At 41.4% G+C, this 25355-nt stretch overlaps 1 protein-coding gene across 2 annotated transcripts in view; it reads left to right on the top strand.

The window, feature by feature from the left end:
• Positions 1 to 16034: 16034 nt before the first annotated feature.
• LPAR3 (lysophosphatidic acid receptor 3) overlaps positions 16035 to 25355 on the top strand; it is a 77705-nt gene continuing 68384 nt past the window's right edge. The window contains exon 1 of one of the 2 annotated variants that reach the window (XM_082688198.1): positions 16035 to 16242. The gene's annotated coding sequence lies outside the window, so the exon portion shown is untranslated. Of the gene's footprint in view, positions 16243 to 16263; positions 16657 to 25355 lie in introns of those variants that run through there. The other variant, XM_082688199.1, reaches the window with a different exon arrangement.

Below are 25355 nucleotides of genomic sequence, written 5' to 3'. Positions count from 1 at the left end.
ACTCTTTATTGTTTCTCTCCTCCACTGCCCACCCCCCATCTTTCCTTTTTATGGATTAATGGAACGTTCCTTGATTCACCTCCACTTCTTCTCTTTTATTTATTTATTTATTTATTTTCTAAGGCTTTTATTTATTTATTTATTTATTTATTTGACAGAGCACAAGTAAGCAGAGCAGCAGGCAGAGGGAGAGAGAGAAGCAGGCTCTCTGCTGAACAGGAAGCCCGATGTGGGGCTCGATCCCAGGACCCTTGAACCATGGCCCGAGCCGAAGGCAGTGGCTCAACCAACCGAGCCACGCAGGCGCCCACTTCTTCTCTTTTAGTATGTACTCTTAACTTGTCAACTTCTCACCTGACTTAGAAAATTCTAAAGATATTCTAATATCTCCGCCACTCTTCACTCTTCCCCCCAGATCATCTTCATTCTCTGTTTTCCTTGTCTACTACGTTAGTTCCTTTTTCCATTTTTCTTCCCTTGTTATTTTTAATTAGTATCTGGTACAGACAATATTTCCTCAGTTTCACTCGTGTTTTTACCACTTACCGTAGTAAAAATGATTTCTGCAGACCACTTCTTCTTTCGGAGTCCAATTTCCTTCTTTCTTTGGTGGTATTTTTGGTTTATTGAGGCTCAGTCTTCATCTGAAAAACATTTCCATTTCACCCTTGTTTTTCAGTAATTCTTTAGTTGGACATTAAATCCGAGGTTGCCCCTCTTTTCCCTCAACATGTTGGTAATAGAATTCCATTTTCTCCTGGTCTTTATTGTTGAGAATGTTATCGGTCCAAGGAATCTGACTGTTCTCCTGGATAGCTTTTAAGACTTATTCATCTTTAATATTACATTGTGTGTGCGTATGTGTTTTAAAATTTAATTGTTCGAGGGGCGCCTGGGTGGCTCAGAGGGTTAAGCCTCTGCCTTCGGCTCAGGTCATGATCTCAGGGTCCTGGGATCGAGCCCCACGTTGGGCTCTCTGCTCAGCAGGGTGCCTGCTTCCTCCTCTCTCTCTCTCTGCCTGCCTCTCTACCTGCTTGTGATCTCTGTCAAATAAATAAATAAAATCTTTAAAAAAAATTTAATTGTCCGAGATAATTGTGGTTTTTGAATTAAAAAAATTCATGTCTTTCCTCAATTCTGAAAACTACTGAGTCATTGATTTTTTACTTTTTTTTTTTTTTTTTTTACTATTGTTTCCATCTTTCCACGGCCTCTTGCGCTTTCTGACTCTGATTAGAAACAAGTTGAGGGGCACCTGCGTGGTTCAGTCAGTGAGTCTACAACTCTTGATCTCGGGGTTGTAAGTTTGAGTCCCACGTTGAGTGTACAGATTACTTTAAAAAATAGAATCTTTAGAAAAGAAAAGAAAGAAACACTGTGAACATTCTCGTTTGTTCCTTCTCATTTCTTCATCTCTTAATCTCTTTCATATTTTCGATTCCCTTTCTCTTTCTGCTATAGTCTAATGGGTTTCTTTAGAGATATTTTTTGGTTCATTAATTCTCTCTTTAGCTGCTTTTAAGTTTTTGTTTAATTGGTTCATTGAGGGTTATTTGTTTTGTTTTTGGCACATAAGCAACACACATTTATTTCTCGTAATTCTGGAGGCTGGGAAGTTCAAGATCAAGGTGCTGACAGATTCAGTGTCTGGGAAGGGCCCACTTCCTGGTTCATAGACAGCCATCTTCTTGTTATAACCTTACTTGACGAAAGAGTCAAGGGAGTGCTCTGGCACCTCTTTTTAAAAGGGCTTCACTCTCATAACCTAATCATATCTTAAAAGCCCCACCTCCAAATATCATCACATTGGAAATTAGGTTTCAATATATGAATTCAATATATGAATTTGGGAGGTCGGGGGATACACATTTTCAGTTTGTAGTACTCCCCATTATCTGCTTCCTTTTCCCCACCAGCCCTATAGACAACCACTTTACTTTCTGTATTTATACATTTGCCTATTGTGGACATTTAATTCATTGAGTTTTGTTTTGTTTTGTTTTGTTTTACAATGACTTGGTTTTTCATTTCTAGAAGTTTCTTTTGGGTTTCTTTTCCTTTCTTGTGTGAGCTGGACTCAGTAAGATGTGAACAGAACATAAATTTCATCTTTCCCCAGCTACCCATTTAAATCTAATATATAATATGACCTTTTTCTTGCCTTTTGGGTGAAATCTTAGGCAAGTCTCATAAATGTTCTAGTTATTATTAAATAATCAGGCATCCTGGGATTACTTTTAGAAGAAAGAATAGTCTTATTTCAATAATTGTGATGTCCTACCTGGTATAATAATTAAATTTCTGAATTTCATTTAAAGTCAACATTTCTCTCCTTCTAAGGCTTGTGTTTTTCCAGATGGAAAACCTGAAGTAGGAGAGGGAATCCTGGCTTTCTTTGGTGGTCTTTTTCCTTCCTGTATCCCTCTACCCAATTGTCTTAGTTTCTAACCTTGCAGGAGCTAGCCAGGAGGAATACAAGCGAGGAGACATTCGTATATGGCTGATGCTGTCTTGTCTGGATTTGGGACTCTCTGGATAGAAAATATTCAATAATGGTTTCTTTCTCTCACAGGACGTTTCTGACTTTCTCAGAGATGACTCACTTTCCCAAACCCCCTGCCTCCCAAAACCCTTAGGAAAAGATAGCTGCACAGTCCAGGAGTGGGCAAAGCCTTACTTGTAGCCAACTGCTTCCTTTCCCAGTGTTGGTCCAGGAGCTCTCATCATACATCCCCAGGGACTACTTTGCTCACGAAAAATCCCCTTCCAACCAGCCTGAGACTGACAGCACATTGTGTGGATCTTGTTTGATCCACAGAAACACCAACAACTCTGTGCTGCCTTGGGTGAGAGTGCACTGGGCTCCCACTGTGGCCCTCTGTGCTACCCGCAGGGTGACTTGGACACAGTTCCTCATTCCAGTCCAGAGGCTCACCCAAAAATCTAAGATAGTGTCTCTCAACCCTTAATGCACATACCAGTCCACTGGAGAACACTGTGAAAATGCAGATTCTGGCTCAGTGAGTCTGGGCTGGAGTTAAGATTCTGCATTTCTCACAAGCTCCCAGGTGATGTCCGTGATAATGATCTGTGGACCACAGTTTGAGGGTCTAGGGCATATATGTCAAGTTCACTGACTGGTGTTCTCATTTGCTTGAGATGGGGAAGAAGCACCTTAGTCCTTTACCTGAAGTCAGGGGACAGAAAACTCTCCTTACTGAGCTATTGTTCAGTAACATTTTCCAAAGAAACCCCCTTGTTTGACCTCTTCCACTTTCACCCTCTTGTAGGTTGCAGGGGACAGATTGCCCATGTTGGAAGAAACAGTTTTACAGTCATTTATATGTTGTGCAACTGGGGTCTAGCATGTCATCTTAGACTACAAGGTCCTGCTGTCTCTTTTGTTTTGGACACTTGAGGCTTCAGCCAAATCTGAAAAGGAGAGAAAGCCATTAAAGCAACTTATTAGAATTGTTATATATTTTATTAGCTTAAAATTTATGCTATGGAAATTTAAAAATATATCCAAATATAGACAGAGTCATCATTTAGTACAGATTTTCAGTGTGACGATCACTGGTTTTTAAGAAACCAGGATATAGAATGTTTTACACCCAGAAGTTCTCTTGAGCTCCTTTCCAATGAATCCTGTGACTCTGATTTCTATCACCATACCTTGGTTTTGTTTGTTTAAACTTCATATAATTGGAATCGTATTCCATGTCTGAAATCTTTCATGCAACCTGATGCTTTTTATATTCTTCTCAGTTGTTGCTATGTCAATAGTTCATTATTATTTTTATTGTCAAGTTGAATTCCATTGTATAGTTATATAACAATGTGTTCCTTCACCTGTTGAGAGACATTTGTGTTATTTCTAGTTTTTAGCTATTACAAATAAAACTGCTTTGAGTACTACTATAAAAGTCTTTTGGTGGACATATGTTCTTATTTTTCTTGAGTAAATAATTACAATTGGAATTGCTGAGTCATAGAGCAGGTGTATGTTTAAACGTATACGAAACAGCCAAACAGGTTTTCAAAATGGTCATACGTTTTATACTCCTACTGGCAATATACAAGACTCCCAGCTGTCTCACTTTTTGCCATATTTGCTATTTTTAATCTTTTTACATTAGTCATTTTGTGTATGTAATGATAAGTCCTGGCAGTTTTAATTTGTGTTTTGCTGTTGACTTTTAATTATCTTTTCATGTGCTTATTATCTATTTCACTTATATTCTTCTATGAAGTATCTGTTCTAATGGTGTGTGCATTTAACAATTTTTTTATTATTGATTTTTAGGAGATCTTTGTGTATTTCAGGTGCAAGTCCTTTGTCAAATTCTTGTGAAACAAGTATTTTTTCCCAGTCTATAGATTATATTTTCATTTTCTTAATGATGTCTTCTGAGAAGAAGTTATAATTCTGAAGTCTAATTTTTTTTTTTCCTGTTAGTGCTCTTTGTTTCCTGGCTAATAAATGTTTATCTCTATCAATATAATTTCCTATAGTTTCTTCTAGAAGCTTTATAATTTTAACTTTTTTGGATAGGTCTGTGATTCATTTTGAAATAATTTTTTGGCATTAGATTAATGTTGAAGTCCGTTTTCTTTCCACATAGATATCTAGCTGTTCTGGGGCCATTTGTTGAAAGACTGTGCTTTCTCCACTGAATTACCCTGACTCTAGTTGAAAATCAATTCGCCGTGTGTGTTGTGACCTGCTTCTGGGCTCTATTCTGTCCCACTGAGCTACTACTTATCCAACCCTGCATCACTGTCATGCTATATTTATTACTGTAACTTAATATTCTTGAGATCAAATAATGTAAGTCCTCCAACTTTGATCTTTTTAGAAATTGTTTTGGTCATTTTAGGTCCTTTGCTTTCTCATATAAATTAAGAATCAGCTTTTCGATGTCTATCAAAAAAGCCGAGGAGAAGGGAATTGGGGTAAATTGGAAGGGGAGGTGAACAGGAGAGACTATGGACTCTGAAAAACAATCTGAGGGTTTTGAAGGGGCGGGGAGGGTGGGAGGTCGGGGTACCAGGTGGTGGGTATTAGAAAGGGCACGGATTGCATGGAGCACTGGGTGTGGTGCAAAAATAATGAATACTCTTATGCTGAAAATAAAAAGTAAATAAAAAAAATAGAAGGGATGGGGGTGGGGGAGGGGATAAGAAGGTGATGGATATTAAGGAGGGTATGTGTCCCAATGAGCACTAGGTGTTACAAACAATAAATCCTTAAATATTACATCAAAAAAAAAAAAAAAGCCCAGTAAGATTTTAATTGGGATAGCATTGATTATAAAGATTAAATAGGGGAAAATTAAAATCTTAACCCATCAACATGGTATAGCACTTCATGTATTCTTCATGTATTTCCAATATGGATGGGCTTTTATTTTGTTTAATTACCTTTTTGCACAGCTGGAGTTTCCTGTAGAATTTTTGAAGAGAAGTGGTAAAAATGAATATTCTTGCTTTGTTCCCAATCTAAGAGTCAAAGTGTTCAACATTTTGCCATTAAGTATGATGTCAGGAGTAGGTTTTTCATAGATGGCCTTTATTACGGTGGGAAAACTCTATTTTATTTCTAGTTTGCTGGGTATTTTTTAATCATAAATGGATGTTAAATTTTTTCAAGTGCATTTTCTGCATTAATGGAAATGATCGTGTTTTTTCTTCCTATTCTGTTAATATGGGAAATTACTTTGATTTTTCAAATGCTGACTCAACCTTATATTCATGAGGTAAATTTCACTTGGTTGTATTGTGTTATCTGTATATTTTGCTAGATTTGATTTACTAATTATTTTTGAGGATTTCTTTTATATATTCATAAATGAAATTGGTCCTTTGCTTTCCTCATAGTCTTTTTGTCAGGTTTTGCTCTTAAAACTATTCAGGCTTTACAGAATAAGTAAGGAAGCTCTTCTTCCTCCTCTATTTTCTCAGAAAGTTTTTTCTATAAAATCAATACTATTTTCTTCTTAAATATTTGATAAATTACCAGTGAAACTATCTGAACCTGCTGTTTTCTATGTGAGAAGGCTTTTATTTATATTTTAAATTTCTCTGCTAGGCATAATGCTACTGATTTTCTATGGCCTTTTTTGTCAGTTTGGTAAGTCCTGTTTCCTAAGGGATTCGTCCTTCTTATCATAAGTTGTCAAATTTGTCAGCATAAAGTTGTTCTCATATTATTTTATTATCTTTTTGTTATGTGTACAATTGAGAGTGAGGTCCCTCTTTCATTCTTGATATTGTTAATTTGTGGCTTTCTTCTTCCTTACCTAGACCAATCTAGTATAGGCTTATCAGTTATATTAATCTTTTCAACCGCTCAGTTTTTAATTTCCTTGATTTTCTCTGGTTTTGTTTTCTATGTCATTATTTCCGTTTTTAAAAAAATTATTTCCTTTCTCTACTTTAGGTTTAATTTTCTCTTCTTTTTCTAGCTTCTTAGATTGTTAATTTTTAAACTCCATTTCTTTCAAATAGAAACATTAGAAGCTATAAACATCCCTCTCTAAGTACTGCTTTGGCCAATAGCCCCTAAATTTTGATTTGTAATGTTTTCATTATCATTCGATTCAAAGTATTTTCTAAATTCTCTTGAGATTTCTTCTTTAATTCATAGGTTATTTTTAGGTATGTTACTTAGTTTTCAGATATTTGGGGATTTTCTAGACGTTTTTGGTTTTGGCTTCTAATTTATTACCCTTTTGGCCAGAGAATAATTTTAGTCCTCTTAGATGTACTGAAACTTGCTTTATGATTCAGAATATGGCCTATCTCCTGATGTTACATGTATACTTTAAAAATACGTATTTTACAGTGCTATTTTATAGCATTATGCCCATAATGCTTCATAAATGCCAATTAAGTCAAGGTCAAGTTGCTTGATAGTGTTGCTCAAATCATCTATAACCTGATTTTTAATATTTTACATATTTTATAAATAGAAAAGGTACAATATAAGTCTCCAACTATGACTGTGGATTTGCCTATTGCTTTTGGATTTGTCAATTGTGGATATTGTCTGTTGCTCCTTTTAGTTATGTTAATTTTTATTTTATTTATTTTGAAGGTCTGTTATATAAGACTCTTTTATTATCATGAAATAACTGTTTTTTTCCTAAAAATAAACATCTTAAAAATTGCTCCAATATACTATTTTTTTTAATTCTCACTATATTTGGAGGTAATTAACTTTGTTGCATTTATAGCTATAGACACTGAGTGAAACTGGGCAGGATTGTCTAATAACTATGGTGGAGCATACTGAAGTTTTTGAACTTGACAACAAGTCTTAGAAGTTATAGATACTTTAATTAACACAATCTTCTATGATAAACTTCTATAACGTGTCTTATTTTTATTCTTTTGGTTTTCAGTACTTAAAAAAAATTTTTTTTAAAGATTTTATTTATTTATTTGACAGAGAGAGACACAGTGAGAGAAGGAACACAAGCAGGGGGAGTTGGAGAGGGAGAAAGAAGCAGGGCCTTCTGTTAACCAGGGAGCCCAAAGTGGGGCTTGATCCCAGGATGCTGGGATCATGACCTGAGCCAAAGGCAGATGCTTAACCAACTGAGCCACCCAGGCACCCTTGTGTTAGTATTTTTTAATTGATGTTTATTCCTACATACATGAGTCATCATTATCCTTACTAATATTTATACTTCCCCCTCATTGTTATTTGCCTCCACTATATCCATTCCTAGTATAATACAATATAATGAAAGTAAATCATACCACAGTAATTAAAAAAAATTAAGATTTTGAGTCTCCTAAAAAATCTTCTTCTTTTACAGCAAGATAATTTATCGTGATATTTTCTTGTTTGTAAGTAAAATGTTTATTAATGATTGAAAAGCCAAGTATAAAATTACTTGATACAATTACTATAAAGTGTTTCTTTTGTAAAATTACAAAATCCCATTTTATTTTATACTGTATTTTAGTTTATATTGTATCTTGTATTGTATTTCTAGTTTCAAACTTAATCACATTAAAAAGAACTCAAAACTTCTTAGCTCTTGATCTTTCATTTTGAATGAGTCAACCCTCTATTTTAAATGGGCTAAAGATTAACAGCTCAAATTGTTTTTATAGTGCATTCATGTCCAAGTCAATTGTATTATTCAAATTATACAAGAACATTAAATATTAATCTGGCCAGTCTTTATCAAATCCAATTGAATAAATCAATCTCAGATATAAGAATGTTAATGTCATATTACAGCTTTCTCTTGCAAAACAAGGGGAAAAGTTTAGTGCATAGAATGCAGAAAATTCTAACAAACTATTTACAACTCTCTCCTTTTTCTCTATCAGGTTTACCAGAATAAATATTTGTGCAGCCGAAAGTGTTGCTAATAGCAGATTCTTGGTGCCTGACTCAGGTAAGGCAGATATCTAGTCAATAGCTTGAGCACCAAGTTTGGGAGAAGTTAGCCTACTATACAAGGGGTTACCATTGCCCACACATGGCTTCATCCTTATCTGAGTGGACCCTCAGCACCCCACATTATGGAATATATGCCCCCTCCATGATGCCCTCTTAGAGTATCCTGGTGTAGTGTATACAAATTTCTCAGGCTGCCAACTTTGCAGGAGAACACACAACTCTTTTTCTAAAAGTGAATCTAAACTCTATCTTGTACCTCCTATTTCTATCACTGACAGAACTGAATGTTACTGTTACTGTCATGTCCTGTTACTTGCCAGGTAAACTCGGGCCAGTTCAATGACCTTGGTCATTTGAAGTTTATCTATCCTTAGGCTTCTGTCCCTCCCATTTCTTTCCCTGTTGTGGGATCTAAGTTCCAAATGGACTTTGCAGTGTTCAGGAGTTGGGGTGAAGCGGGTAGGTAATGAGAACCTGCTTCACTACATCCCTTTGAGAAATGATCCCTTCTCCTAATCATTCTGACGTCTGTCCCTGCTGCATCTGCTGCCAGTGTTCCCCGTTAGGTACTTTTCTGTGAGGAACTGACGTCAGGGCTGTTCTGCCTCACTCTGGGACCCACAGAGAACTCAGAGAGAGTGGATTCAGTTCCTCTTGTGTTTAGCTACACCATGTCACCACTTGGGTATCGCTGTTCCCCTGTCACAGTGACATGGAGCACGCATGTATGAACGCTTCCTATCCAAGTCTCAGATGGACAGCAGGGTATAGGACTCTGTGCTTGTGTGGGTTAGGACAGGCTAGGTTATGCTGCGGTGACGAATGCCCCCCAAATCTCAGCTGCTTAGAAGGACAAAGGTCTACTTCTTCCTTGGATGTCATTCAGGTCAGCCATGGTGCTGCTCCATGACCTCCTCCTTCCTGGATCCAGGCTGATGGAGCTGCCTCTCTCTGACACCGCTGATGCCAGGGCAGGGGAAAAGAGAACACAGAGAACCTTCTGCTGGATAGTACGTCACACACTTTGTTGGCCATAGCAAGTCAAATGGATAAGCAGAGAGGTATAATTCTCCCCTAGGGAGGGGCAGCTTTTATTTTTAATTAATACAATCTATCCTATCATCCCTGGGTTGCTAACTCAAGGGAGCATCTATGTTGCTCTAACAACTTCGCCTGAGGAAGGGTGAGGGGTCAGAAACCTCCGCCCAGAGCTATCTCAGTGTTGCTTCTTCTCCAGCTCAAATTCTTCTCCCCAGGCAGGAAACCTTATCTCGTCTTCAGGGAGGGTGGTCTGGTTCTCCCATCTGTTTTCTTCTAGTTGACTGTTTCTGGGGAGAAAAGAAAAAAAGAAAGTTTATATTAAGCTTCTTTCAGCATGTAGGGCTTTGAAATTCAAGAGTACCCATCTTTTACAAAGCACAAACCTTGGTGTTTATTTTGTGCATGTGTGTGCTATGAGTTTAAGGAAATCTGTTTAGGAAACCAGGAGCTGAGAACTGATTTCTTTTATTCTTCCAGGTTTTTTTTCTCTGAAAGACATGTTGTTTTGTGTTCTTCTTTATTAAATGCTCCAGAGAACAATGAATGATCAGGAATCAGAGGGGCAATAAGGAAAAGCAGTCAAAGAAAACCTCAATTATTATCTCCAAACGCAATTTCATCATAATTGTAAAGAAAGTGAAGTGGTTGTGAAAATGAAGTCTGCTTGGGGGAGGGGAGATTTGGGGCATTGTTATCTTGAGTGAAAAATCTCACTTTTCCCTGGTGATGGTGGATGATCATTTCCCATGCCTTGGTCTCCAAGGCTCATTATAAAGGATTTTGGTAAAGGACTCACAATTGCAATGCTAGCCTCCTAGTTTTTGCTTGGGACGTTTCCTTTGAGAAGTGCTGTGTTTGCCTGTGGTAGCTCACTAGCCAAGTTCACAGATATGAGAAATCAATATTCCAGTGAATCTCCACTAAAAGGAGTCAAGCAAAAAATGCGTAAAACAAGAAACGAATCTTTTGCCCTTAGAATCTGGTTTCTTGGACCATATAAAATTGAACAAACCCTCCCATCGCTATTTGATGATATGCTTTCCTTATTCATAGTTATTTATATTTGAAAAGGTATGTGATCCACAGGACTATTTATTTATAAGAATTTACCACTTAAAATATTATTTGTAAAACATTTAGGCTACAAAAGTTATACATGCTCATGGCATAACATTTTGAAAATACAGCAAAATATGTAAAAAATAAAAATGTACATAATCTGGCCTGCCCTTTATATCTACAGTTAACATATAGGGGTAGTTTTTCTTTTATGTAGGCAAACGTGTTTTCAAAAGAAAACAGATTTAGTTAAATGGTTTTGTTTTCTACTTTTTATAAAAATTTAATATGAAATACAGTGGGTATGTGGTTTCCTTTTGGGGTGACAGGCATGCTTGCGGACATAGAAGCACTATGAATGTACTAAATGCCACTCTATTATTTATTCACTTTAAAATGCTTCCTTTCATGTTATGCAAATTTTGCTTAAATAAAATAAAAATGAGAAAATTCAAATAGACACATTGACCGAATTTAATATGCAATGAGGAATATCTTCCTAAGTCATTATATATTCTTTGAGAACATCATTATTAAGGCTAGATACCATTCAGTCCTATGAATGTGTGCTAACTTATTTGATCAATTTCTTATTGAGTTTTGCAGGTTAGACTTTTAGGTTGTTTTTAACATTTCAGTTGTATAAATAATACTGAAATGTTTATATTTGTACTAAAATTTCTGCATGCCTCTAATGGTGTCTTTAGGATAACTTTCCAAATATGAATTTGCTGGGTCAAACAGTATGAACAAATGGTATGGGTTCTTAAGATATCATAGTGCATCATACCCAAGGTCTCATAAATTGTGATGTGCACTGTTATTTTATGTGATACCAAAAAGGAAGATGATGCCAATTAAACACAGTGCTTTCTTAACACTATATCTTTTATAATTATTGAAAGAGCTTTCTCTTTCAATAATTGAAATCTTTCTTTATTGAAATTGTATCTCAAAATACAGTTAACTTATATTTTATTATTATTATTTTTAAAGATTTTATTTATTTGATAGAGAGAGAGAGAGCAGGCAGAGGGAGAGGCAGGCTCTCCACTGAGCAGGGAGCCCGAAGTGGGGCTCAACCCTAGGACTCTGGGATCGTGAGCTGCGCTAAAGGTAGATGCTTAATGGACTGAGGCACCTTGCAGGGGGGACAGCTTGTATTTTGATCTTTTGTACCCGGAAAGAAGAAGCAAAAACCCTGGCTAAGGTATTCATTCCTGAACTTCCTCATTCTTTGAAATCACTTTTTGACACAGTGTGGTCCTCGGCCTGAATGCATCGGAAGCATTTTGATGCAGCATATATTAAAAATGTTCTCCACTCTTTGCTCCAGGATTCCATCCAACAGCTGACACCCAGTCTTCAAAACCCGGTGCACAGAGGCAGCCGGTGGTAACTAACTCACGAGCACTGCTTGGCTGACGGGGATCATAAAACACATCTCAATTTAGAGACACTAAAATGTGAAAAACAACTATGTTCCTGGGAATGAATGGAAGATACTCGATTGCAAACTGTCCACCAGAAAAGTTTTCCCAATTTGAATTCCTACCCACACCACAAGAAGTCACCTTTTCCCCTTATACCTTAGCTCGTATTGGCAATCTCTGTAATCAAAAACCTTTGCCATCGGATAGGTGAAAAGTAGTCTCCCATATTCATTTCCACTTGTCTTACTATTAGAGTGTTTGAAATTTATCTTCATATATTTTTGGTCACGTGTATTCCTTCTTTTCCAGTTGCCCATATACTTGCCTTATTTTTGTTTTGATGTTAATCTTTTCATTTTCTACATGCCTCTCAATAACTAAGGTAGGAAGGGTGTTAATCTATCACCTATCACATGTGGCAAATGGTCTTTCCCCAAGTTTCTAGTTTGATTTCTAAAATTTAAATTTACAGGACTATTTTTATTATGTGTAGGAGCATCTAATTTGCATGCAATCAGCTTAGTTAATAATTTCTTCTGTGATTTTTTTTCCCTTGCTCTGAAGTTTAAAAAAGTTCATCACAGGGACACCTGGGTGGCTCAATTAAGCATCTACCTTCAGCTCGGGTCATGATCCCAGGGTCTTGGGATCAAGTCCCACATCAGGCTCCTTGCTTGGTGGGGAACCTGCTTCTCACTCTGCCTGATGCTCCCACTACTTGTTCTCTCTCTCTGACAAATAAATAAATAAAATATTTTTTTTAAAAAAGTTCATCACAAATTTTATATTTTTATTTTTTACAAGCTTTAAATCAAATATATATTAATCTTTGCTTCTGCTTGTTTTATGGTTCCTTCTCCTTTTTAACAAACTAACACTTTCATGCATATGAGTTGCTCTTATAAGTGTCTAACCTTATTTCTCCGCAAAGGTCAATGAATTAGAGCAGGGCAAATGACTGAATAGGCCTTCCCTTCCCTACTGATTCAGGATGTCAGCTTCTTCTATACTTACTATGATTTGTATATGGGATGGATAGGTATTCTGGTCTAATATTTTGTCTTTCTAGCTTCGTACCAGTGTCATATTGTTTTAATTATTAATTAAATTCACCATCTAATCTAAATCAACCAAACCAGGCTGCTTTTGCAAGTGAATTATGCCTGCATGACAGGCTCAAATCTGAGTCCAGGGGCACCTACTCGTGATGCTTTTATAATGTATTTTCATTTTTGCTACAGCAAGATTCTCATCATGACTTTTGTTTTCAAAATTGGTTAGTCTTATCTAAAGCATAAAACTATGTGGAAAGTAAGAAATGAAAAGATGTGTATCTAAGAAGAAATTTTGAATGACTTACATACATCATATGAGACAGTTTGCTCAATTTAAATGAGCTTGAGTTGGATTTTTGATTTTTTGGTATTTGTTGAATATTTCTGTGACTTTGCTCCTTTCCACTTCGAGTTACATGCAGTTGAGAGGTACTCTATGGGGCCATCATCTTGCTTTTCTTTTGGGTTCTATAGAGTTACCCTTTTGCCTCAGTTTATCCTCAGCATCTTCTAGCTAACTGTTATTTCAGATACCACTTACATCTCTTGTGCCCTTCCACTTTCTCTCACTATTCATCTGCTGTAGGCATCTTCTTTGCCAATTAGTACAGAGGAGCAAAATTTTAACAGTTTCAGCTCAGACTTCCCAAAGTTGAGAATGATAAGTCTATGAATTTCTGCTCATGCCATCAGAGGTCCAAAACAAGTAGGGAGCAGAGGAACATGAGTCTCTTACCATAAATCCTGAGAGGGAGAGATGACATGCCTGAGTCCTGTGTTGCCACTCACTATAGTAGGTGTCAGGCTGGGTTTTAGTTTTATCTGTTTACATATTTATTGTGCAGCAGTTATTCTTTGCTAAGTAGATGTTGGTAGACAAAAGTTCTCCAAGGCTAAAATTGCTCCTTCAGCCATCTCAATTCCCTTTCATCAAGTGCTGTGGAATGTCCCTTTCTTGCCCTTATAGAAACAATGTTGTAAATTTTTGTATCTCCAGGAACACAAAACATAACACTCAGGATATAGGAACCTCATCAGCAAATGTTGAAAAAGTTTTGGATGAGTTTCCAACCAATGATCTCTAAAGCTAAGTATACCCTCAACCATGGCATTTGTCATTTTCCACGGCAACTTCAGTTTTACTAATAAAAACATTTTGTTAGAGAAGTGAGACACCACAGAACCTATAAGGACTTAAGGAAGGTTCTGGTGGATACTCCCAACAGAAGCTTCTTTTCAAACGTGAGAATTTGGGGCCACATCTTTCTTTTTACTTGTGCTTTGCCTCTTGTCCCTTTTGTCCTTTCCTGCCCATAAGTCTATAAGCTGGGTATTCTCCCTGCCTCTTCCCCTCACTTTTCTTTTCTGGTTAACTTTCTTGCCTTTCCCTCACTTCTGACCCACATTAGTTAAAAAAATCGTCTAGCTGGAATGTCTGTTTCCTTTCGCAACCCAGTTCACCATATTCCCTTCTCCTTTCTCCTTTGTTTAGGACTCCTATATTAATGGTAATCACATTTGGCTTTCCAGAATCCCTGTTCTCTTTTGCAATGCTCAAGTTCAGGAAGTTCCCAAGTTACAACACAATAATGTTTCCCCAGTGCCTTTGCTAGTAAGTTGTTTGGAACCTGGAAAAATTTTCCAGCAAAAGAAGGCTTCAACCGGTGTTTACAGTTGCTCGTTTATAGTTACAACAACTTACTCAACATACTACACGTTAGCAGTGTCTGAGTGCTGGTGGTTGCGAATTTTTGTGTGCGCCCAGTTGCCCTTTCAGCACTGTAGCTGTTGGAGTTGAGCTGTTCACTCCCCTCACCTTGTTCTCATATATCATCTGCCACGTTTTTCCTTGTCCCAGTAAACAGGATCTTTCTTTAGCACTAGCTCTGCAAGTTGTAGCCCTCCTATACCATTCATCTGTAGGACACTACAGGAATTTTCTGAACACCCAGGTGAAGCAACGAAAATTGCCACATGTCACTCAAGATTTATCCATATCCCTGTGAAAGCTGGAGGTGTAGCAGGATGTCATGCTCTCTGGGATGAGGTCCATCACGTAAGGAATAAAACATTAAAATATTATCTTCAGAGAAAGTTCCATTTCTTGGATGGTAGGGGGCAATTTACCATACAGTCCATGTCCTGGCATATGGTTCCTAGTTGACAGGAAGTCCTATTATCAACATTGAATGGACAAGGAATGAACGAATGGCCAAGGGCTACAGCCAGACCTCTGGGCACAGGCTCTTGGCCTTTCCTGAGGTTTTGAAGTGTGAGTAAGAAGGATCTCACTTCACAGTATTTTTCTCTGTGAAGTTATCAGGAAGTCCCAGCCTTTAGCGTGTCTGAGACTTCATTTTGCTTTGCAAAGTTCAGAGAGAACAAAGTCTTGAGAACAGACATTGTTTCCCTTTGCATCTTTCTTTACCAAAGGTGGGTCAACGGAGTCTATTTCAGCTTTGAAAAACAAAGTATCCGGAACTATTTACCCCAGGAGGTTAAACAGCCTCTCTCAAGAACTTGTAAATTTTTTTGGTTTTGTTTTTGTTTTTTAATATCTTGTTTCAACAAAAAGTTGCCCAGGAAAGGCTCCAGGTCAGAAGCACGTGAATATGCTTGCCCTCTGGGGGCTGCCTGCACCCTGGGATAGCTTTAGGGTTCAAGTTTTAGAGCAAGCATTCAGCCTGGCAGTGAGCCTGCCTCCCCTGGGGGGTTGGGCCACACTTACCCCCAGCCCCTTCACATCTCTCCCAGGAGAGTGAGGAGAGAGGGACAGCGCTTTAATACCGCGCTCCGAGGTATGGCTCTGTGAGCCCCGTGGCTGCTCACGGTCCTTTAGTGGGTGCCATGTCCTGCTTCGGGCCTGCCACCCTCGTGGGGACCAGTTCCAGGCAGGTCAGCACCCACAGGAGCGCCCGGGCGCACAGATCCGTGCCTCGCCGGTGGGGGGCGCTCTCCCGTGGGAACGCTCGGACGTCTGGGGCAGGGCGGGGCAGGGCGGGGACGCGCCCCCTCGGCACCACCCCTCGCTCTGCCAAACTTTCCTTGGGCTCCGGGCGTGTCACAAGCCGCTGGATAGGAGGCGCGCCGCCGCCCGCCCGCCTTGTCCTCCACTGCCCCGTGCGCCCGGCCAGAGCCCGGCCTCCGGTCGCCTCATCGCGCTCGGCCCCGAGGGCATGCGGCAGCCGCAGGGGCCCCCGCTCCCGGGCTCGGTGGCGGGCGAGCGCGAGCGGTGAGTGCGGGCACCGGGCGCTGGGAGGGTTCCCGGAGCCCGGGCGGGCCGGGGCGCGCTTGGGGAGAGGCTGGGACGCACCTCCGCCGGGCGGGAGCCGCGGCTCTCCAGGGTTGCCTGGCGGCCCGGCGGACGCCAAAACCACTCGGAGCACCTGGGACGAGACTCTCTGGGGGGCGCATGTTGCCCTCCCCCCACTGTTTTCCTTGGCGCGAGAAGCCACCGGGATGCCAGATCGGCGCTGCCCCGCGCGTGCTGTGTGGTGGGCCGGGCGCCGGGAGCGCGGCGCAGGCTCCCTCCGCTTTCGCCCAGGTGCTTCTTTTCCGAGCTCGGCCTTAACACCCGCCGACGGTTAACTGAGATTCTCCGGCGGAGCCCAGGGATGTCACATTTTTCAGCCTCCATTTACGCCCGGTACGATGGTGTGTCCGGAGAAAAGCTGGATGTGTGCAAGGCATAAAGATTCCGGAAATAGAGATTATTAACCAACTGGTAACACTGTGGGGGGTGGTGCTTTGTGAATGAGCGAGGGTGCCCGCGATCCCCCTCACCAGCGACAGACAAAAGTGCTTTGTTCTGTAGCATTGTTACTTTATTGCATTCCCGCAGCAAGTTGCGACGACCCAAAATTGCTTAGAAGTTTCTCAACTTGTAATTTGAGTAGTGACGGTGAATATTGGAAACAATTTAGTCTTATTAAGGTAATCATTAAAACGGCCCTCAAAAGCGATTTTTAACCGAGTAATTTCCACGAAATGTGTCTCTGTAATTTGTTACTGTCTTTGCAACGCATTTCTCCCTTCTCACGCCTTTGCTGCCCAGAGTATTACCTGGTCTTGGAATGTTACTTTAGAAGTTCAGGTCCGCTTAGCTTTTCAAGGTTTAAGTCGGAGAATAAACTAATGGCAGTTACAGACAGATAATCCCTTCTTTACCAATAGGTTATACGCCCATACACTGTCTGACATTTCATCAGTGCATGGACTTTTCTGTTGCTAAGGAGAGTGGTTGAAGTTCCTAGTGAAGAATCCCTAGTTGCTAACCCTGCTTCCCCTAAGACATTTGTGTGGTCTGAGCCCAGTAAATAGAATTTTCCTTTTTTTTTTCCCCCCAATTGGAAGTCATAGTTAGAAACACACAACCTTGGTTCTGTTAACCTCATGCTTGTCTAAACAAACTAGACCATTCTAAAAAGAGCAGCAAACAAATCCTGCCAGCAAGGTTGATGTACTTGAGATAAGCTTCTAGAGTTGTCTCCTGTGCCTTGAGACTGTATGGACCTAGATCATGTACTAGACATGTCCGATCTGGACATTTAACCATCTGAACAGAACTGATCCTGATTGTCACTACCATGTGACTAGGAAAGCAGATCATTTGGGCACATTCTTCTTATTTTTTTTTTTTTTATTATTAGCATTCCAAATTTCTGGCTTTGATTTAACTATAAATGACATGTCGTCTTCCCTAAATCTGACAAATGTGTAAACTGATACCAGCCTCTTTATATTAAATCAGATCTATTTTAGGTATCTGGTGGTTTTATAGGAGGTTTGATAGAACAGATCTGCGTATGTTTCCTATCAATGAAGACTGAAATGAAAACAGTTAAGACATGTGATTGCTTTTTTGGGGTACGTTCCTCAGAACCTATTTGAGAGTCTACACATGCTCATGCTTTCTCTCATCTTTCCAAAACACATACACTTAGGGGGACAGATGCACACACAGCATTGTAGCCAGGCAGCAACCAAGACACACCCTCTCCAAGTCATATATACAGACCCACGGTGGGCTGCTTCTCCCTCAAGTTCTCCGTCTTTTTGACGCAGGGCAGAAATGCACCATAATTTAAGGCCAACGTCTTATTTCTTTGGGCTGGGGCAAGGGGAATCCTTGTAACTCAATTGGGAATTACTATAACTCAAATTACCTATTAGCCATTCCCCTTGGAGGATACATTAGTTCAGAATGCTTTCTTGTCTGTGATTAGACCCAACAGAGTGGTTAAGCCTGATTGCAAGCTTCTAAATGGCAGAGCCCAGGCCCAGGGCATTATTAATGCAGTATAAGGAAAAGAGCAGGGCTTCACAGTCAGGCCAGCCTTTGTTCCAGGCCAGGCTTTGTGACCTTGCTTCATTTCTCTAAGCCTTAATTTCCTTGTCTGTGAAAATGAAGCTTATATCCACCTCCCAAGATTAGAAAAGAAAGCACTTAGCAGAGTCTCTGATATACATACAGGAAGTACTCCTTAAATGCTGGTTTCCATCTTTTCCTCCAAGATAAACTTTAAAATATTGGTATTTCTGTAAACATGGGTGCAAATGTAGATCCCCACGGCGTAGGTGAGGCAACTTAGAGGTGTTGCCGTACTTGGCTTGCTTGCTCTCCCCAGTTTCCTGGCCCTTTTCTCTTCCCTCCATCGTTCCTCCTGCAAGGACTGAGCCACCTCCTCTTTGGCCTTGCTGCTCCTTTGTTGCTCACCCTGGATTCTGCATGGCCGTGGAGGAGTCCCCTGGGACTTAGTCCCACCGTGGATGAGGAAGGTGGAGGTGAGAGGGGTGTGGCCCTGTCCGCAGAAGCCCTGAGACTTTGTGCTTTTAGAATGCTGAATTAGAGAGGCCCTTGGAGCACAGCAGTCTGGGTTCTAGCCCCAGCCCTGCCTTTGTGAGTTCTTGTGACCTTGAATAAACCACGTGTTGTCCTTGAATCCGTTTTCCCATTTATACAGCAGGGATAGTAATTCCTTTTCTGCCTACATGCGTGTGTGATGGGTTCCATGAAATCATCTATGTGAAAGAGCTTTGCACCCAGAGAGGACTACATAAACATTGTGGGACACCCCAGGCAGGCTGCGTGGGGGTGGTCGGATGTCCGTGTGGGTGTTGGGTGGGCTCAACTGCCGTCCCTCCACACCTCTCTCTCCTGCCCTCTCATGTTGAAGCGGACTTCAGGGAGGAAATCCTGCCAGAGGTTGCGAAACTGCCCTATGGGGAATGCATAAGGAACAGAAGTTTCAGGACTGAGATGGCCTAACCGTGTGTGATTGGAGGCACAGGGCAGAGTTCTGAAGAGACTATAATTCTTTTTAGAATCACCTGTACTGTTTGCTCATCTCAGTGCTTAGTGGACAAAAACACAGAGCCGGCTCACCAGCCAGTGAGTCAGAAGAGCGTGGTTGTGCAGTTGCTGGACATTGGACAGGACTGCCTGATGCCACCCTCCCTGACCTGTGCCTTCTTGCTAACTTGGGTCTTTAAGATCCACCCTGCAAAGCACTAAACCAAAACGGTGCATTTCCCTGCTGTAAACAATTAAGCTAATTACTTAATTCGAGTCTGAAAGATGTGTTGCTCTCCTGGTGAGCCAGGAGAGTAGTACCCAGTGAGAGGAAGGTTTTGGTTTCCCGGGTGGCACCTATCTCTCTTTGTTCCCCAGGCTGATGTCCTTCTCCTTATCCCTCATCTGTCTTTATCTGCTGACCCTTCCTGTGTGGTACCTGACACCTGTCCTCCAGTCCTGTCTGCCTCTTGCCATGAACTCCTCCTTTGCCTTGACCCCTGACATCACCAGCTCCCACAGACCTTGCCTCCCCTCCTCAGATGTGAATCATTCATACATCTTAGGCTGGGCCAGACTGGGTGTCACTCTGAAAACAACCTGCCCTGTACAGCCTGCTTCAGCCCTTCCTAAAGATGTTAGTCAGCCCCCTACTTACTCATCTGTTAGCCTGGTGGCTATATTGTTCTCTGGGACATGAGGCTGGAGGTGCTGCTAGCTCTGGCCTTACCTTAGCCCCATGCAGATTCTGTGGTCTTCTCAGGGATGGCTTGGCAGGTGGCAGGGCTGGGTTGGAAGGCAGTTAAGCCCCTCCATAAATACCACCAATTTATCCAAAGGCCCTCTGAACAAACATGCTGTCTGAACGAAAGCAGTGGGCTTGCTTTGTAAATAAAGCTTTAAGGCTGCCCTGGTCTTCCCTCACAGATAGGTGGCCCCAAAGCCCTTCCTCTACAGAAAGGGGTGCCTGGGTAGCTCAGTCAGTTAAACATCTGTCTTTGGCTCAAGTCCTGATCCTGGGATCGAGTCCTGCATCAGGCTCCCTGCTCAGAGTCTGCTACTTCCTCTTACTCTGCCCCTCCTCCCCGCTTGTGCTATCTCAAATAAATACATAAAAATCTTTAAAGGACAAAAAAAGAAATTCTGGAGCTGCCCCCAGATAGAGTCAGACCTTATAAGTCAAAGGTGGGCAGTGGAGTTGGTCAGAGGCATTTTTTCCCCAAAGAGAGCTAAAGAAATCCAAAGTTAAGCTCTTGGGGGTAACTAGTTGTTGAAGACCAAAACAAGAGTTCAGATAGAGAACTCACTGACTCATTTGCCTCCTGCCCTGGTTGATTTTTAATAGGTTAGTCCTTTGAATGGGGGCCTTTTCCCTAGACTAAACTGGAAATAAGTATGACCTTTTTCTATATCCCCATTGCATTTGCATTCGTCAGGGTTTTCCAAAGAAACAGAACCGATAGGCTATATATAGAGAGAGATGTGTGAAGATGCTTATTAAAGGAGTTGGCTCATAGGGTCATGGAGGCTGGGAAACCCCTTAATGTGCCGTCTGTAAGCTGGAGAACCAGGAAAGCGTGTCATGTCATTCAGTCTGTCTGAAGGTCTGAGAACCGGAAGCACTGATGTCCAAGGACAGGACGTGTGTCTCCCAGTTCAAGCGACAGGGCAAATTCGACCTTCTTCCTCTTTTTTGCTCTACTCAGGCTCTCAGTAGAAGATGCACCCACTCACATTGGTGAGGGCGATCTTCTTTAGTTAGTTCACCAGTTCAAGTGCTAATTGCTTCTGGAAACACCCTCAGGGACACACCCAGAGAATATTTTACCAGCTACCTGTGCACCCCTTAACCCGGTTATGTTGACACACAAAATTGGTCATTGTGCCACCAAATCAGGAAGTTGACCATGGTGCAACTCTCTACCATCCAGTCTACAGAACCCCTTCCTAATTCATCAGTCATTCCCCCAATGCCCCAGTGTCTCTTTTCTTGCTTTTTCTAGGATCCGAGTTAGTTCCTCTGACTTACTCTGTTCCTAGGGTCCTTGCAGCTGTTCCTGGGTCTCACACTCTGTAGGTGGATTCCCCATCTGGGTCTGGCAGGTGTTTCTTCAGAGCCAGACTCAGGTGCTTTGTCTTTGGTGGTCTCCTGCTCTTCTGGGCACAGCACATTAGAAGGGGCTCCGTGTCAGACTGTCCTACCACAGGTGCCTTGAGCACCTGGGTATGTTGGTGTCGTCCAGATTCCCTCCCCTTAAATCCCCTTAAATCCGCCATTTTTCCCTTTGAAATTTCCTGGTGTTTGTGGGGAAGTACTCTGAGGTTATATGAATAGCCTGTTCCTCCTTAACCTCCGCCTGCCACCTTTACCATTCCTTGGAGGACTTCTGCCTGAATTACCCACCTCTCTGAAGGTTGCTACCTGATGCTTCTTTATTTCCATCACTCCATAGTCAGTGTTTACTCATTAGCATTATACTCTGAGGAAGAACTTTCTCCCTCGTGTATTTATTCATTTCTATTCGCATGTATTCATGGATTCCTTCTGTATTCGAAATGTTGACATCTGTTATGGTTATTATTTATTCTGATGCTCAATTTGTCCTCATTTGGCCAGCGGAAGTCCCTCTAAGCTGGCTCCTGGGTCCTTTTGATATTCCCATTATTCGTTGAACATTTAAAATGTTTTTTTTTTTGTTTTATTTTAATTACTTATTTGAGAAAGAGAGAAAACGAGAGAGAGAGAGAGAGAGTGCGCACAAGAAGGGAGAGGGGCAGGCAGAGGGAGAAGCAGGCTCGCCACTGAGCAGGGAGCCCAGTGCCATGCTGGGGCTCAACCCTAGGCCCCTGAGATCATGACTTGAGCTGAAGGCAGACACTTAACCACTGAACCACCCAGGTGCTTCTCACTGAGCATTTAAAAATTTTCTGGCACCACAAGATATTCCAGGCTTCTGTTCTACATTCCCTGACCTAGTCATTGTCCCTTCTAGTAAAGAATGATATTATAAAGATATGGAAGGTTGATGTGCCCATTGTTTCTAGAGTGTCATTGCTTTAGACCTTTCAGGGGACAGAGGTAGGAAATACACGTATATATGTATACGTTTATAAATCTTTCCACAGAAGGCTATGTATTATGAAATCATGAATTCATAACAAATGCCTCCAACTCTAGCCCAATGCCCAGAAATCTTTCTATTCTCACCCCTTTATATCTTTGTACATACCTTCTCTGGCAGTAGGAAGCTTGTAGCCCATTATTCTTAATCTTTTTACTTTTATTTTGCCTTTTTTCCCCTGTTCTACTCACGCTAGCCTGTCTCGAAACCAAAGGCCATCTGGCCTCCCCTGTACCTGGTTCTGTCACGCTGCCTCTTCTTCTCAGCTGCCCGGCCTGCCTCCCCTCCCCCATCCCTGCCCTGCCCCGACCTGCCCCAGGGCCTCGGGCCTCCCCTTTGTGAGAGGCCTGCACTCTCCTTGGCTCTCCAGCCACAGCCCAGGCTTTCATGCCTCTCCCACTCTGCCTCCCATCACACCTCCTTCTCATCCGCGAGCTGACCCTGGGGAAGGAAGAGAATGGAAGGCAGAGGAAGAGGGGAAGATGGGAATGGAAAGAAAGCAAAGATAGAAATAGTATATATACGTTTTTAAAGCTCTTAATGCGTGTTGACCTGTGGCTCCCCCCACAAGCTCTATCCCTCCACGTTCTCACCCACGCCGTCTGCAGATGCCATTTCCCTAGACCCTTGCCAGCACTATTTCTGTCACCTGTTTAGCCACCTCTCTGCTAGCACCTCACTTTTGTCTCTCTGCTAGCTCACACCATAGTCACCCTGCTGCACTGTGACACTCTGAGTTGTCACCCTGATCCTTTAGATTCGGCTTTCTCAAGCTTGGCACCGCCGACATCTTGGGCTCTATGATTCTTGGTGGTGGGGCCCGTCCTGTGCCTGGTAGCACATGTAGCAGCCCTCCTGGCCTCCACCCACCGGATGCCCATAGCACCCGGGCTGGGTCTAACACATGTGTCTCTAGGTACTTTGAGATGTCCTGGGGCAAGGGTGTGTGGAGGATGAGCCCTGGTTGAGCGCCTGCTGCTCTAGATGATGAGCTTCCAGGGGGCATTTTCCATCTTTGAAATGTTTGCACATCTCTTTTCTCTCTCTCCTGCATAGAATGAACACTGAGGAAATGTTAGCTGGACAGGGATGAGAGGGCTCCATGGTGGAGTAGTGTTCCCCAGAACAGGACCAGTGGAACTCACCCATCGCGTAGTTGGAACTTGTCACATATGCAAATTCCATGAATACTCAACAAAGGGAAAAGAAAAGGAATGTCAGCAAGGCTAGGTCATTACTCGTCTTTCTTAGTTAATTTCCAGTCTAATTTCTTATAAGTCAGGTAATTGAATTCTGTGGTCTAGTTCAACTGATAGACTGTGCTGTTGATGGGGGAAGCAAAATGCTTTAAGAGAAGGCCTTTCTTCAGTTAGATTGTTCAGGGTGGTAGAGGTCAGCCCAGTTGCTTGTTCTTCTGAGTTTTCTCTGAAGGAGGCAAACTGAATCATCATTGCTATTTTTTGTTATGTATTTAGAGTTTTATTCTGTTGTTTTCATTGGATTATATGGACTTTTCCCTCATAAACTTTTGCCAAAACTTCTAAGTGGGGATACACTTACAAATTTTATTGACATTTACTATAATCACATTATATTTCTTGTGGAATCCGTAAATGCTTGCAAAAAGCATTAATGTCGTTGTAAGAATAGATCTCCATTATTTCATTTCTCATGGGGGCATAGAATTAAATATGGGAAAAAGGGTTCCAGGGGTCAGTGTGGCCTAAGAGTCTGGGGACCAGAAAGATGAGGGCTAGTGAGAGTGAATCAGGCTGTCCCAGTTTGAGTTTTCTTCTCTGTAACATGGTGAAAACTACACTGTCCTCTCATGGAGGGATCAAACGGGAAAAGAGGTGGGAACTTACTTTGACCACTGTTCAGTGGTATGTCAATGAATGTGTTTTGATGGATTATTCTAAGATCCAGACAGAGTGGCCTAGAGCAAGCATGGTAGTATAATTAGAATGTTTCAACCCAGCTGGCTAACCTCCTCTTACACATATTCATCTAAGTGTTTTCAGTGGTAGTGAAAAACACCAGTTCGTGACTCTAGACAGGGTGGTAGAGGAGAGATAGCCTTGACGTTGGGCTTGTTATGTTGGTGACCCACCCATTCCGAGGGAGGGGGATCCTCTTCTGGTCTCCCCTTCCTAGAAGTCTCTGTTGAGACCCCCACTTCCTGTCCTATTGGGAACAAGGCAATTTACTGGACTCTTCTGACTCCTCTGGACTTGGAAGTGGGCTGAGGTCTTTACATTGGTTACTTCATCCATTTTGTCCTAATTACGCAATAACCTAACAATTTAGAACTTGTCTCCCTTTTACAGCAGAGAAAATTAAAGCTCAAAAAGGGCAAGTAGCTTTCCCAAGACCCTATTGATAATGACTGTAAAGGAATGTCAGATTTAAATCTGCCAACAGTCTTAGGAAGAAGATACTCTTATTATCCCTGTCTTAAAGATGAGGAAATTAAGACACAAAGAGATTAACTGACTTGCTGGTAAGCAAGGCTTCGGACCTAGGTTGTGTCACTCCAGAGGCTGTGCTCCTTTGCATGGGGATGCCAAGTTTCCCAAAGAGTATTTGTGGAAGAGACTGTCTTTACCCCACTGTGTCTTCTGGGCACCCTTGTTGAAGACCAGTGGACCATGTATGCATGGATTTGTTTCTGGGCTCTCCATTCTGTTTTTTTGGTTTCTATGTATGTCTTTTTGCCAGTACTGTACTGTTTTAGTTACTGTACCTTTGTAATATGTTTTAAAATCAGGAAATATGTAGCCTCCAAATTTGTTCTTCTTTCTCAAGATTGTTTCAGCTTTTGGGGATCCTTTGCATTCTATATGCATTTTAGGATTTCTTTGTAAAGAGCCATTGAGATCTTGATAGGGCTAGTTCTGAATCTTTAAGTCACTTTGACTAGTATGGACATTT

Source organism: Mustela nivalis, assembly GCF_964662115.1.
Source record: "Mustela nivalis genome assembly, chromosome: 10".
In the NCBI taxonomy this organism is placed as follows: domain Eukaryota; kingdom Metazoa; phylum Chordata; class Mammalia; order Carnivora; family Mustelidae; genus Mustela; species Mustela nivalis.
Note: the sequence above shows the minus strand (reverse complement) of the source record. Positions and strands in the feature narration are given on the sequence as shown.